Consider the following 15538-nt stretch of genomic DNA (forward strand, 5'->3'; position numbering starts at 1 on the left):
TAACCAGGAGTTGAGAGGAGAGATATATCCACAAAAATAAACTTAATTTTTATTATTTTTGTGTGTTGGGGACACACACTTGTGTGTATAGGTATAGTCAGGCATTGTCACATGTGTATGGAGCCTAGGGATGCTGTCAGATGTTTTCCTTAATTGCTCTCCACCTTGTATACTGAGGTAGAGTCTCTCACTTGAACTGTTCACTGATTTGGCTAGTCTGGTTAGTTAGCTTGCTTTGGGGCCTCTGTCTGCCTGCTGAGAGCTGAGATTACAGGCATTTAGTGGAGGCTGAGGACCTAACCAGTCCTCACACTTGCATGACAAGTGCTTTATCCACTAAGCCATCTCCCCATTCATTTTTTTTCCTAAGACAGGGTTTCTCTGTGTCACTCTGGCTGTCTTTGGAATTCCCTCTGCAGACCAGGCTGGCCTCAAATTCATAGAGATCCACCTGCCTCTGCTTCCCTCATGCTGGGATTAAAAGTGTGCCATACCACTGCCCAGCCCCAGATTTAATGTTTAAGAAAATCCATTTGGATATCAACTGAGCAGAGAGTTGCCTTTCAGTCTCAGGTTCAGTACAGAAATCAGAGCTGAGGCACAGTTTGGGTACCAACAATGTTTAGATGTTGTTAAAATCCATCTGATATTAAATCCAACTTATTTTAAAACTGATAGAGAGAAAGGGGCTAGATAGCATTTTTAAAAATAAAACTTCATAAATATTATGATTATAATGGTGCTTCTATGTTGTCTGGCAGACTATATTTTTATGATTTTTTAAAAAGAAGCATGTTATTATAGTGTACAGTAATGGCTGTCTCTGTCTCTAATTTTGTCAAGTCTGTGAATATATTATTTTACTTTACAAAGAAAACTGAAATATGCTAATAGAATTCAGGGTGCTAGTCAGCTAAGTTAAAGATAAAAAGGATTAGTCTACTTAATCCAAGTTGACTCAGTGGAATCACCAAGGCTCTTTAAGATGAGGAAGGAGGCAGGAAAAAAGAAGAGCCTGATGGCATGAGGATTCAATCTACACTTGCTGGCTTTGAGGCTGGAGAAAAAGGACCGACCAAAAAACGCTGACTGGAAAAATCAAAGAGAAAGATTTCACTGAGACGAGGACGGAATAAATACCAATGGCACCTTAATCTCAGCCTACTTTGACCCAGGCCAGGATGACCAACCGAACTCTAAGACAACGAATTTGTTGGGCCAGCAAGAGCTCAGCAGGTAAAGGTGTTTGCCATGCAAGCCTGAACACCTGAGTTTGAGCCTCAGACCTGAAGTAAAGGTAGATGGAGAGAACCAACTTCACTAAGTTGATCTCTGACCTCCACGTGCTGAACCAGGCATGTGCACCCTCCCTCACAAATTAATAATTAAGAAAATAAATTTACACTGTCTTAAAGCACTAAGTGTATGATGATTGTCACAGTAACAACACCAACAGAAAACTAATACAGTTGCTATAGCAACCACAAAATCTTTTTTAAAGATTAGAATTTAGATTTCTAAATGAGAAATGTCTAATAACCACTCATGATTTAATTATCTTTGCCATAACCTGTGACCTCTCCATTCCTCATTTAGGTCTCTTCCTAACCCAGGAATCAACTTGATGAGCCTTTTACTATTTATTGTAACCTTCAGTGTTACATTAAATATATGTGCGTGTCAAGTTCCAAATTAGACATGAAATTAGCATATCTTCTAAAAAAGAAACTAAAAGAATTACATGCAAGGTGGAAAGAGCAGTTAGTGTTTTAGCTATGCTTCTACACACAGATTTTTATCAGAATCATACAGAGATTAGAAGTGCAACCACTCTGAAACATGCTATCCATAGGCCACTACTATGTCTATTCTGCCATAAAATTTCTTTGACTGACAAATGTCTCGAGTTGAAATAGTACCCCCTGAGACACATTCCCCCCACCCTTCCTAGACAGTTAGCCATGCTAGTCAAAGCTCCTCGACCTTTAGTTCACATCTGCAATACGATACGATAGTTGTTGCCTTGTCTTGAAATCTATTAACCAAGTCTCATGACTCATGGCAGCTGAAGATCCTCCCACAGAAAGGAGAGTATCCAGTCTTTACTCCTCAGGCTGGGCAAGAGTCTGACCAACAAGAAAACTGTGTGATCAGAGAACCCATACAAAACACACTTTGCTCTTCTAAGTGCCCTGCTTTCATTCAAGACAGCCTTGGCATCTAGTCAAATCTCCAAAGAAAAAATTAAATTGGAAGGAACCAAACCCACTACAAGGACTCGATCAGATGGAAATATGTCCATTTATAATAGCACAAGCACATTCTCTAAAAAAGATTAATAAAAACTGTCTAATAGAAAAGTATAGCTTCCTTTAACATAAAAAGGTAGTTTCCTGAAACAATTTTAGGATAATGTTTTATTAACTGAGCATTTCATGCATGCAATGTCTTCCAACAATTTCATGGCATTCTCAGAAAGCCCACCTATTTGATAAGCTTATGGTTTGTTCTGCAGACTGTTCTTTGAGGCCCACACAGATCTTAAAAGTCTTTTAAGTGAAACACAAGAACTAAGAAAAGAATGGTATTATTTTTACACACCACCAATAAACTAAAAAAGATTATCCAGATTCTATTGACACTTACTGGACTATTTCCAAGGGTCCCTTTCTTTGCACCCCGCCTCTATGTGGATAGCAGACCCCTGCTTCACTTCTGGGTAGTACATCTGAGGTTCTTTTCTGTGTGTCCTTTCCTAACTAATCCATGCAATAACCCTACAACAAAGGAGATCCTGTCGCACAGGTGAGGAGGCAGCACCATGAGGTTGGGTGGACCAAGGCCTCCCAAGAAGTGCTGGGATTTCATAACACAGATCTGGATGATAGGCCCTCAAAAGAAGTAAAATAGCCTTTACATCTGGATGTGGAATGGTTACATTTAGCTGTTTATTGGCTTTTTTTAAAAAATCAATTTTGTCAAAATTGGAAAGGCAGCATGACTTCCCAATAATGTGTTAGGTACAGAACAAACTAAATTTTAAACATTTTAAAACATTCTTTTGTTTCACAGAAAAGTCACACCCAGTAAAACCATAATTTATATAACCTATTATTTAATTAAACTGATTTTAAAAGGTCCAATTTCCTAATTGGACATTTCTTAAAAGCAAATATAACTTGGCCTCATCAACAAGTTTCTACCTCTAATATACATGTCACAGGCATACTGAGAAATAAGCTTGTAACGTTGTTGACGTTCTAGCAGACTCTGTCCACTATGCTGGCAAAATGATGTAAGCGGAGAGGGGCTTCCCACTTGTTCATGTAACTAAACAGCTTGGCCTGCTTTCTGAAGAACAAAGGTCAAAGAATGTGACAATAATCATAATCAAACTGTTCAATTAATTGTCATGATTTCTGACAGTAAGGTTTTACTCTGCAATTTGTAGGTTAAGCACTACCAAAATACAGAATTCCGTACCATTTACCACATTTGGTCACTTATTTCGAAGTACTGTCATACCTAGTAAGCCAGGACGCCAGTGTTTTAATATACACCGAAAAATACTAAGTAGGCACAAATACTGAAATAGGTTAAATCATCACTTCCTTCTATGGCTTGGATCTAAAAATATACTAAAAATCTATGTCTGAGAGGCTTGGTTCTAAGCTCTTGGTGCTTTTAGGGGCACCAGAGCCTTGGGAAAGTGGGGCCTCAGGGAAGCTGTGCTGTGGGGGTAACTTCAAAGGGATAGTGAATCCCAGCCCTTTCTCTTCCATTCCTGGCTCCACCAGGCACTCAGCTCTTCTGCCACAGGTTTCCACACAATACACTGTGCCAGTACAGGGCCAACAGGGACGAAACTGAACCACAGTAAACAACTGAGCACACCTGCCCTCAGAGAGGTTCACATGGATAGTAACAATGAGTTCACATCTACTTGCCTCAAAAATACAATTTATTATTTCTTCTCCATCCTCCATCTCTCTAATACAATAAGGAATGTATGTCTTAAGAAGGAATATATTTAAAACACACATGCTCACACATACATGCACAGAACACAAATGCTGCCCAGTAACACTTAGCCCTTTGACATGTGATACACTCTAGTACTGTGTGTCCTCTGAACACTGGTAAGAGGTGAAGCTGAAGAGCGCAGTCTGCTACAGCCACCTCTCACCGTGATCTATTCACCCTCCACACTGCCATGGAGCTCATGTTCACATTACTCTCCCTACAACATCCAAAGGCTCCCCTTGCCTTACCTGAAGAAACAGAAACAAATTGGCTTTTTTCTATCAAGATGCCATTCATACAATAAATACTTATAGTGAAGTTATGGGGCACTGTGCTGGATCTTGGCACGCGCTGACATATGGTCAGGCATGACTCCTGACGCCAGAGTTTACAGTCATTACATAAACATCTTTATACTCCTTTGGGAACTCTTTTATCATTCTCTCAACTTCCTCCGTTCCTCTCCTCAACTTTTACTCCCCTGCTATAACCATTCTGATCTGCACAAAAACCCCAGAGAAGGCTACAGTCTGTTATACAGAGTGGCTGTCATCCACATTCTTCCTCTTCTTCAAAATCTCACAAAATTCTTTCAGCTTCCAAGAATCAGATTAAGTGTGTCCTCTACAGAGCTCCAACAGATTGATTTCTTGACACTTTTAGTTTGCCCCTCCTGCCTCTCACCATTGCACACCAAACACATTCCTGACAGCTCTCATCACAATGCACTGTGGTCACTTTTAAGATGGCAGTTGTCTTAGGGTTTCTAGTGCTATGAAGAGACACCATGACCACAGCAACTCTGATAAAAGAAAACATTTAACTGGGGCTGGCTTATAGTTTAGAGGTTTAGCCCAATATCATCATGGTGGGAACCATGGTGGTTTGCAGGCAGACACGGTGCTGGAGAAGGAGCTGAGAGTTCTATGTCATGATCCACAGGCGGCAGCAGGAGACTGTGTGCCACACTGGGAATAGCTTGAGCTCTGAGACCTCAAAGCCCACTCCCACAGTGGCACATTTCCTCCAACAAGGTCATACCTAAGCTAACAAAGCCACACCTCCTATAGTGCCACTCCCTATAGGCCAAGCATTCAGTGAGCCTCCGAGGACCATTCCTATTCAAACAGCCACTACAGTCTTCTGAAGACCATGATTTTCTTTGTACCCACAGCTTACTGTTCACAGAATCAAAGAATACACGCAATAATTTTGCATGAGTCCATGACTCTATTAAACTGACTGCTAACTTATATTCTGAAAACAGAATACTTGTGTTTAAAGCCTGGTTTGCTTTTTTTTTTCCTTTTCATTAGGAGTTTTCTCAGCAGCAAGGTCTGACAAGACATTTGCCTTGGAACTGATCAAGTGAATACTCTTAATTTCACTAACTACCAAGGCAAGAAAAGGTATTACAAACTCAATACTTCAGTATCTATTACGTGGCATGATACACACAGGCTATGCAGTTACCCCACAAGTGCCTTGAATTGGGAGCTAAGCTGTCAGATGCCATGAATCATCATCTCTACCCCTTGGCAAAGCTTCACCTCTCTTTCAATGATTTTAGGGCGTTTCTGCAGAGTGGACCAACTCTCTTAAGTAAGCAACTATTAAGCAAGGTTTAAGCAGGTCACTGATATGCGAAAGTAACACAGAATCACTGAAAGCATGGAGGGTCTCTCTGAAGTTCTCATACACTTCACCATTTCCTGTTTCCAGAAAGACTGACACGCCCAAATTTCTACTTCGAGGTCAGTTTGTGGTGGGAGTCTCCCACCTTTAAATGTCTTCATTCTGCTGCAGCCCTGGTTCAAATCTGCAGCGTGAAGAGCTCGGAGACTAGCTCTAATCACTGAGCACTCTCTTACAGTCTTGGGTTCCTCCAGTAAAAATGTAAATAGACCAACATGAAAGAGAAACAGCAAGTATGGGCGGCTGTGCCCACAGGTCTCCCTTAGAACCTGGCACCAGGTGCTTGCTGACCAACCCTAAGAATGGCTCTGCTCCTGTCTCCTCCCACCCCCTGGGCTGCACAGAAAGACAATGGGAGCGCTTTACTCTCTTTATATCTGTCCTCGGACTGCAATTCCCCAAGCCAGGCCAGGAGTACCTGATGAGAAAGGAAATTCTCAGGCCCCAGCTCCAGACTTTGTGAACCAGAAACTGTGTTCTGACATCTGCTGCTGGCAACAACTGTGTCTGACAATCTCCTTTCAAACCTCCTCCAAGGAGACTCTGTTTTCCAAACCCGCCACCTGCTTTCCCAACACCCAGACTTGACCCGCAGGTCGAGTCTTTCCTCTTCTGACATTTCTCCTCCTCTGCTTAAATTGTTGTTTTCTTAAATCCTCTTCTGGTGATCCCGGCTTTGGGGGATTTTTTTCCATTCTCTAATTCCAACTATTCTGCACACTAACTTAGGTGACAACCTGCACAGATCACTAGTAAGTTGACCTGACGCAGAGGGGACGTGTTAACCCAGTTGAACGCCAATTACATTAAAATCAAGGGGGAAATCACATAAAAATACAGATATTGGTTCTGTGTTGAGAAAACCAGATCTCTGTAAACGATCCATGCCAAGGAAGATTTTAAAGCAATGTGTACACCTTTCTTACATACAGGAAGATCAAGTGTTTGTTTTTACTACGTGACACCAATCACCTGGGGCAATTTTCAATAATTCCCTAGCTCTATCCATTCCAAATAGATTCTTGTGATTCCTTCAAAATGTCTAAGTACCGATTTACGCTACTCATGCTTCTGTAACTCCTTGTTCCTATTTTCTCCTAATAGGAAACAAACCATTAAAAAAAAACCATTCTCTTAAACATACTATTTCCCAGAATATAATTTTTACTTTGTTAAAGAACATTCTGGACTTTATAGATGACCCCCAAATGTTTCGTTTCTCCTGGAAATTGATTTTCTACCAGCCTAGACACCTTTATTGTCTCTTTGTTCTCTAAAATATATGCATGGGCCCCAACTCTTAAGAAGGGCAGCAGGTAGTAAGAAATTCTGTTCACGTTATTATGGCATAGGCTGGATTTCACGTTTCAAAACCGAAACACGTATGTGCAGTTAACGGGTCCTCTGAGGAAGAGCGCTACAGGCTCTGTCCATACACTGCTTCGTGACTCGTACTCTGAACCCTACTTCATATCCTGGTGTGAATCTCCTCGAAATAAGTGTTCATGCCACTCCCGAGTGTCTGCTACTCCCTTCCCCAGGCGGGGCTGGTGGACACGGAGCGGCCGCCGGCCCCGTCTTCCTCCGTGCGGCCCGAGCCGAGTGCAGAAACCCGCGCTGCAGAAGCGGCCCGAGCCACTGCGACGCCTTTCTTATGTAAGGAAAAAGCGCGCCGTCCCTCGAGTCCTTCCTCCGCACACACCCCGCCCCGATTCAGCCACATCCTCCTCTGCTGCCCCCCGCGAGCCTCCAGGGGGCGCCCCCGACAGCGGGGCTGACCCCGGGAGCGGGACACACCGGCCCCACTCCCAGCCTCAGCGCGCACGGGGTCGCACACTCACCCTCCCGAGGCCGCACCGAGCCGCGCCGCACCGCCCCTTCCGCCTCCTGCTCCCTTTCTGCCCGCCCCTTCCGCCGCACGCCGCACGCAGGCGCAACGTGACCCCCGCGCAGGCGCAGACGCGCGGGTGGGCGTTCTGTCTCGTGGCGGTGGGGGCGTGCGCGGGACGGGTGGTCCGCCTGGGCGGGGCGCGGGCGGGGCCGGCGGCGCTGGTGGCGCTGCCAGATCGGCTCTTCCCTTCCCGGGAGCGACCTGGCGTCGGCGGCCGGGGTGCCCAAGCCCCCTCCTCCCGTCCCGGGAAGCTTAGGACGGGCCACCGAGGACGGTGCGGACAGGTTGCAGAGCGTGTTGCCACCTGTTGGAATAACCGCTCCTCCCCCAGCCGAAGTGCAAGTCTGAACAATGGCGGGCTTTAAGTGGCTGAAGGACCCACAGTTTTCCTTTTTAAACTGATTCATTCGTAGTAATATTTCCTAACAGGCCTCCCATGGGGAGGGCTGCACTCACGGCCTCAGCAATGCCCGAGGAAGTCCCTGGGGTGGGCAGCTCTCCTTGGAAAGGACCTTTGCTTGGGGCGGAATGGTAATTTTGTTTTAAAGACAGGGCCTCTGACTGGCCTTAAACTTGCTGCGTAGACCAGGCTGGCCTTGAACTCACAGAGATCCAATTGCCTCTACCTCCCAAACGCTGGGATTAAAGGTGTGCCCTATGGCTCCCTGCTGTAACTAATTTTAAAAAATTAAAGCATACACTATGTAACTAGTGGGGAAGCGGTTGTAGACTAGTCCAGAAGTTTTAGGGGAAAGTTTTTCTCATATTGTAATCAAGGTTATCTACATAATATTTCTTTCTATTTTGACGAAGGATAAGTTTGTGAGGAAGTTTGCTAACTTAAAAACTGATCCCTAGCCTTCACCTGTTTTTTTCAAACTCTAAACTTGCGTGCATGTAGCTTTTTAAAGATCGAGTATTCCCCAGCTGTTCAGGAATATCACTCCTTTGGAAAATATTAATAGCTGCTTCAGGAAGCAGAAGTGCTGGTATCACCAGTGCGCAGGGAAACTGGAACCTGCCTTTGAGACTTCCACCTATATGCAACACTCTTCTGAAATGGCTTAGCCGGAATCCCGTTGTTAAAAGCCAGACAGAAAAATTCAAAACTGGTTTTATTTGGACTTCAAAAATGTCAGTATCGTAAAAAGTAACAACTGAAAAAAATGATTATGTCTGAGGCAACTGAGCAATCTTGCGTAGCAGAAAGGATTTAAAAATTTTAAACACGAAGACACATTATTGACTTGGATTTCTCAAAAATTATCTTTTTTAAAAGAATCATTTTTGTCTTTTATCCGTGTGCAATCAAGTAGGTCTGAGGTCATGAGATCTACAAAATTCACGGTAATCGAGAACGATTGCGTGAAGACAGAAAACGTTGGGCGTTGTGTTAAAAACAGGTCATTTAAGTGGCAGCTGCACATGCTCACTCTTTCACCATTAGTTTGAAGTGTTTAAAAATAAAGTGTTGGGGCTGGAGCAGCGGCTCAGCGACTAAGAATATATTTGCTGCTTTTCCAGAGAAGCTAAATGGATTCCCAGCATCCACAGGCACTTCACAACTGTCTGTAACTCCAGTTCCAAAAAAATCAGTGCCCCCTTCTGACCTCTGGACATCAGCCACGTATGTATAGCACATACATGCTTACAGGCAACATAAAAATAAATATTTTTGAAAGTTAAAAGTTGGGGAAGCATCCTATCTATCAATTATTTAATTAAACATTCGCATATAAGAAATAAAGTCTATAATATAGTAGTTTTCTTATCATCTGACCTTAAGAAATGCTGTGCCATGTCTAAGAGCTGTGGGAAGGGCTTAGAAATGACCTCGTTATTACAGGTATCATATTTAACTCCATATACGAAGGCATGGGAATTCAACCAAAGTAATGTACATTATCTGATGGTCATGTGCTGTGTGTGGCATGCTATAATAAGTATAATAAGACCTGTTCTTTTCGTTTGGTTTGGTTTGGTTTTTCGAGACAGTTTCTCTGTGTTATAGCCCTGGCTGTCCTAGGACTAGCTCTGTAGACCAGGCTGGCTTCCAACTCTTAGAGATCCGCCTGCCTCTGCCTTTTGAGTGCTGGGATTAGAGGTGTGTGCCACCACCGCCCAGCAAGACTTTTAAATTTTTATAATTGGTCAGTATGGCTTTTTAAATACTCACTCCAACATATTTATATTTGAGTAGCTGCCATGTTTCAGATACTGTACAAGGTACAAAATGGAACTCGGGATAGCAAAACGCAAACATGCTCATGCCATTTTTAGGCTGGCATTGTGTTTGTGTGTAGCCTCCTTCCACCCTTAGCATGTTTAAAGAACACAACAGGGAAACTGAGTCCGTTCTGTAAGCCACAGAGAATGGTTTTTATTCTGCCTGTGGCAATCATTACTACATCTTTAGATTAACTGGCTTTGTTATACTTACCTGTTCTTAAGCACTTCATTTCTCCATCGCCCAAGTCAAATGGTTAGTTACCAGTATTTATCTTTAAGTGAACACTTGATGGATACTTTTGAAGTTCAGCATTTTAAGGAACTGCATTATAACCACTTATGAGAAGTGCAAAGATGCCATCTAGTTTCTGTGTGTGGAAAGGAATGTAGTCTTCACTTTATATTCATGTCTCGTCGTATATGTAATTAATTTATCCTAAAATTATTCATTTCTTTCAGGCCCAAAGACATATTTTTTATGTTCAGGTTTATGGAGTAGACAAAACTTTATATCCAAGGTCATCCTTGTGACCTTTTAAGGAGGCCGGGAGCTCATTTCTGCCTCCCAGCAGGTGGCAGCAGACGTGTACTCAGAGAGGTGTGGGAACTTCTCCAGGTTTTTCCTGTCCTGGTTAAGATCCTGGCTGTGGCAGGCTGACCATTAGAAGAGGAAAAAGAATACTTATGCTGCCCACCTGGGAATTTGTATCTGCTCACTACCTGCTTGGGGGGAGATATATTTAAATTATACAACGGAATTTTATTGTTTAGTTATGTTAGTATTCTTTCCCAATTTACTCTTTTTCTTTCAACTTTATTATGGCATTTTGTGTGGGACTTTTGCATCTGTATTTGTGAGTGAGACTAATATTGTCATTATGTTTCTTGTCTAAGCTCATATGAGATTGACACGGGTTATCCTATGCAAGCCACCCTGTTGGAACAACACTAATGTTCCCATTCTATGGTTGAGGATAAACACATTGTCCATAACTATAATCCATCATCTTTATCTCAGAATTTATGCAGTTTAGCTGAAGTATTCTTATAGACAGATATATTGTTTTGTAAAAGCCTTTAATAGAAAAACGTGGAGAAAAAATTAAAGCATCCAAGACACGGCCAGATAACTGTGGGGCATGGGACAAGTTAGTGTGCAACCTGTTTCTGTACACTGCAAAATTCTAGTGAAACTATCAAAAGAATAAGGATAAAGAGACAAATTAGTCATATCTGGAGGAATCGAACACTAGTCTACAGACATGAGACAAGACCCTTCAGCTGACTCAGTGCCAGGGCATGCTGGTAATGGCTGGGGCCATATTTGGTCGTCACAGTCAGAGCACTGTTATTAAGGGACTGGGTGAAGCCAGGGCAGCACTAAGCATCCTGCCGTGCACACGGCTGTCTCCCTCAACTTTGCTGACCTCCTATGCTGGAAAAGTCCTAATTACAACTGTAAGACAAGAATATTACAAAGTAATTTAGAGCAATAAAACCAGATAATGAATAAATTCATTAAAAACTATGGTGGTATGTTATTTGTGTTTTAATAAATAAAGCTTGCCTGAAGATCAGAGAGCAAAGTAGCCCTACTAGTCAGCCATACAGTCCAGGGAGTGGTGATACCTTAAATCCCAAGACTCAGGAGACAGAGGCAGATAGATCAAAGCTACCCTGGGATACCTAAGATTGATCTGTCTAAAAGAGAAACAGAGCTCACTTAAAGGCGATCCCAGCCCTTGGAATCACATACCTTTAATCCCAACCCTAGGGAGGTGGAGGCAGGAACAATATGGCTGGGCAGAGAGTGGATTAGAAAGGGAAGAGACAGGAGGTCAGTGGAGTAGGGAGTCTGAGGTTGGTGGAGAGCATTGCAGGACCACTCCTTTGTCTGTCTATGCCTTTGTAGAGGTAAGAGACAGTGGCTGGCTGCTTTACTTCTCTGATCTTCAGTTTGAACCCCAATATCTGTCTCTAAGTTGTTATTATTCATGTTACATTTGGCACCCAACTTTTGGGATACGAATTCACCAAAAAGCCGTTTCCCTGTGGCTTTTCCACTACCAGAATAAGCTGGAGCTACACGCAGCCAGAGTCACAGCCTTACTTACTAGGTTTTCCTTTTCTCTCCAGGAGGGCACTCACTGAACCTCTTCCTCTAGCTGCTGCCAAACTAGATAGCTGCCTTGAAACCCAATCAAGTTTTTACTGTTCTACGCAGCAACAATAAGCCTCACCTCTTCATCAACATCATCAGCAGATTTGGTAAGACAATTAGAAATCTTTAAAGGGAGGAATTATTTAAAGGAGAAAGTTTTTCCGACATTTAAAAATAGGCAACACCATTACACTTGGAGGGATTTGAGTCTCTGCACGTTAATATGCTGGACAGTTTGAAAATGGAGTGATTAAATGAGAGGGTGACTAATTTAGGTGAGATTTATGTAATGTCAGTTGTAAACATTACCAGCATTGTCATCTTTGTCTTATCACTATTAAAAAGCTGGTTAATCTAAGATGCAGGCCTTGGAAAAACTTAATAAAACATCATAGAGATATTCAAATCCAGACAGAGGAATTTAATAGCCAATTTCAGCACCGCATTGTAAGAATAAAGAGGAACAGTCTAAGGTTTTCAAACAACCAACCTTAATGTCTCCAGTAATCTTAAAGGAATTGCCAAATGATAGAATAAGAACATTATGGACTTCTGTACCAAGGTTAGATTTAAGGAGAGCCAGGGAAGCAATGGTCTCATGTGGCATGATTCACATTTTGTGAAGCAAATGATAAACTCATGGTCAGTTTGTAATAGAATTTTCCTTAAAGACTGGATAGATTGGTTAAAGGTGTTTAAGAGTCTGATCCACAATTACAGTGGAATACCTGGTTCAGAGAAGAGGCTAAGAGTATTGAACAATGAATGGATTAAAGCTAGAGATGTGGAAATCTCCCAAGATCAAACACTCTTAGAAGGAAATTATGCTACTATAGAAAGGCAATCCTTATATGATGGCCACACCCTGGCTTTATGCCATGCAGCAGCATTGAGTGCTTGGAACAGAACTGAAGAAGTAAGAAGATTGAATCATTTACTAAGGTCATACAGGGCCCAAAAGAAACCTTCATGGATTTCTTACAAAGATTGCCATCAGCAGTAAATAGAATGATACCAAATTCAGAAACTAGACAAGTAATTAAATCTCTGGATTTTGAAAATGCTAATTCTCAATGCAAAAGAATATTTAGGTCATTAAAGGCAAGGTCAGCATCTTTAGAGGAATGGATTCAAGATACAATTAATATTGAATCTCATGACCATGATGATACTTGGATAGGAGAGCTGATTTCCAGAGGTTTGAAGAAAAATTGAAATCTGAATCTTAACTGCATTCTGGTCATATTATCCTTCAAACACTCTCCTATAGGAATTTTAATGCAGAGGGAAGGTATTGTTTTAGAATAGATCTTTTAGCCATATAAACTGAGTAAAAAATTTAAAACTTACCTTGAAAAAGTCTCTGAGTTATCTCTAAAAGGAAAATGAGACTTTATCAATTAGCAGTAATAGACCCAGTAGAATTATAGTACCTTTTTAATAATGATGCAGTTGACAAATTATAAGAAGAAAGTGAATCCTGATTTGCAATATTCATAAAGAGTTGTTTTGCATATTGAAACTGCTGAATTTATACCATTTGATACAGAATTGACTTTATTATTTACTCAGTTACAGGATACAATCAGGAATAGGAATCATCCCATATATATATATCACACAATCCAGTCCCATATGGGTCTGCCAGATCCTCTAGCACAAGGTAATGCAGAAATCAATTATTGATTAGAAATGTACTAAAGGCTTCAGAATTTTATTAAAAATATACATCAATAGCAAAGGTTTAAGAAAAGACATTTACATCACATGGAAACAAGACCCGGAAACCATAAGAAAATATCCTACTTGTTCTTTATATAACCAAACACCATTACCTGTAGGAAGTAACCCAAAGGATACTCAAAGGAATGAAATCTGGCAGATGGATGTGTTTCATTTTTTAGAATTTGGAAAATTAAAGTATGTACACCACACTATTGATACCTATTTAGATTTTCAATGGGCAACTGCTTTAAATTTGGACAAGGCTGATTCAGTCATTACACACTTGCTAGAATTTATGGCCATCATGGGTACACCTGTACAAATAAAAACAGACAATGTTCCAGCATATGTCTTTAAGAAAATAAAACACTTCTGCTTATTATAATATAAAGCACATTATAGGTATACTGTGCAATCCTATAGGCCAGGCAATTATAGAAAGATCAAATCAAATTTTAAAGGATATGTTAAATAAACAGAAAGGGATGATAAATATCTTCCAGAAATAGATTAAATAATGCTTTATTAACTTTAAATTTTCTAAATGCTAATGAGAAAGGAACACCAGCTGCAGAGAGACACTGGATAATAGAAAAAGCTAAGGAAATAAATCAGTTGGTATACTTTAAAGATGTGCTGACCTCAGAACAGAAACTAGGACGTGTGTTGCATAGAGAAAGGGTTTTGCTTTTGTTTCCAGGGGAGAAGAAAAGCTATGGATACCATCAAAATTGATAAAGATTAGATTTGAACAAGAGACACCTCTTAATTAGAAGAGATGATAGTTCATCAAACAGCATGGCCACTTAATCTCTAAATTAACCTATAAAACTAACAAGTGCTTTTCATTTGATCAGATATAACTTGCAGAAAGAGAATCTCCTCCAAGTTAAGTCTGGAGAAGGGTTTCTTTTCTCCATTTTCAGGAGAGTAAAGGTATCTAGCTAAGGAATCTGAAGACCACTGGACAAATGAGACATCTGAAGAAAAAGAACAAATCATCCACAAAATTGTCTCAAGAAAATTAGTAAATTGGCCTATTGGTATATGACATTTCCAACAGAATAAAATTTTATATATCTTCCCAAATGTTTGTTTCTGCTGTTCTCTACAAACATATAATGCAAATGGTCTTTTTATAGTCCCAGTCCAGCTAAAGATTAAAGCTGGCTTTAGTTGGAGAGTGGCTCTCTCCTTCTCCAAACCCAAGCATGCTTGATAAAGTGAAATCCAAACTCTGTCTCATGTCAGAAGAGCCACCTGATACGGCACAGAAGAAAAACAAATGTTTAGGGACTATTCTATTGTCACTAATCTCATAGATCTTTAGTTTTATATTGACTCTTTAGCAGATTTTCTTGTAGTATAAATTTTATAAGATTAATACATATATATTCTAAACATTTTGTCATGATATTCTTATTCATATGGAGTACTAATTCTAGAAACAGGTTTCATCTACCTTCCTGCATGTGATTTGAGTTTGAGTTTCTATCAGGTTTTTTGCAGTGAACCATGAGCATGCCTAACAGTGACCTTTGAAGTCTCCAAAAAGAGGATGTGACCCCATAGTGATGATTCTTCTAGGACTATGATAACACCACTAAGATAAAAAATACCACTAAAGATCTGCTTTTGAACTACAAACTACTCAGAACAATTTTGAGGTGGCTAGCTGAGATGATCCAGTCTCACAGATTACTCTAGCCAGGACTTGGGACGAGCCCTGCACTTTCCCATTATGCAGAGACTGAACAACAAATGATATAGCTGCCTCTCCCAGGACTTGACAATTAACCCAAATTTTTCTTTTC

General features: G+C 41.0%; 1 protein-coding gene and 1 long non-coding RNA gene across 4 annotated transcripts in view; one reads left to right on the forward strand and one right to left on the reverse strand.

The window, feature by feature from the left end:
• Positions 1-7618, reverse strand: part of Mmaa (metabolism of cobalamin associated A) — a 31476-nt gene extending 23858 nt beyond the window's left edge. Inside the window, exon 1 of the mRNA XM_075976532.1 lies at positions 7560-7618. The gene's annotated coding sequence lies outside the window, so the exon portion shown is untranslated. The remainder of the gene's footprint in view (positions 1-7559) is intronic.
• Positions 7619-7768: 150 nt separating this feature from the next.
• Positions 7769-14777, forward strand: LOC142852898 (uncharacterized). Of its 3 annotated transcripts, none has more exons than XR_012911014.1 (4): positions 7769-7893; positions 9134-9236; positions 11975-12106; positions 14651-14777. It is a non-coding gene; the product is annotated as an uncharacterized LOC142852898 (long non-coding RNA). The 3 variants fall into 3 exon arrangements; XR_012911013.1 differs by having other exon boundaries at positions 7769-7883; XR_012911015.1 differs by lacking the exon at positions 7769-7893 and adding an exon at positions 7913-8140.
• Positions 14778-15538: the final 761 nt, after the last annotated feature.

Source organism: Microtus pennsylvanicus, chromosome 6 (genome assembly GCF_037038515.1).
Source record: "Microtus pennsylvanicus isolate mMicPen1 chromosome 6, mMicPen1.hap1, whole genome shotgun sequence".
NCBI lineage: Eukaryota > Metazoa > Chordata > Mammalia > Rodentia > Cricetidae > Microtus > Microtus pennsylvanicus.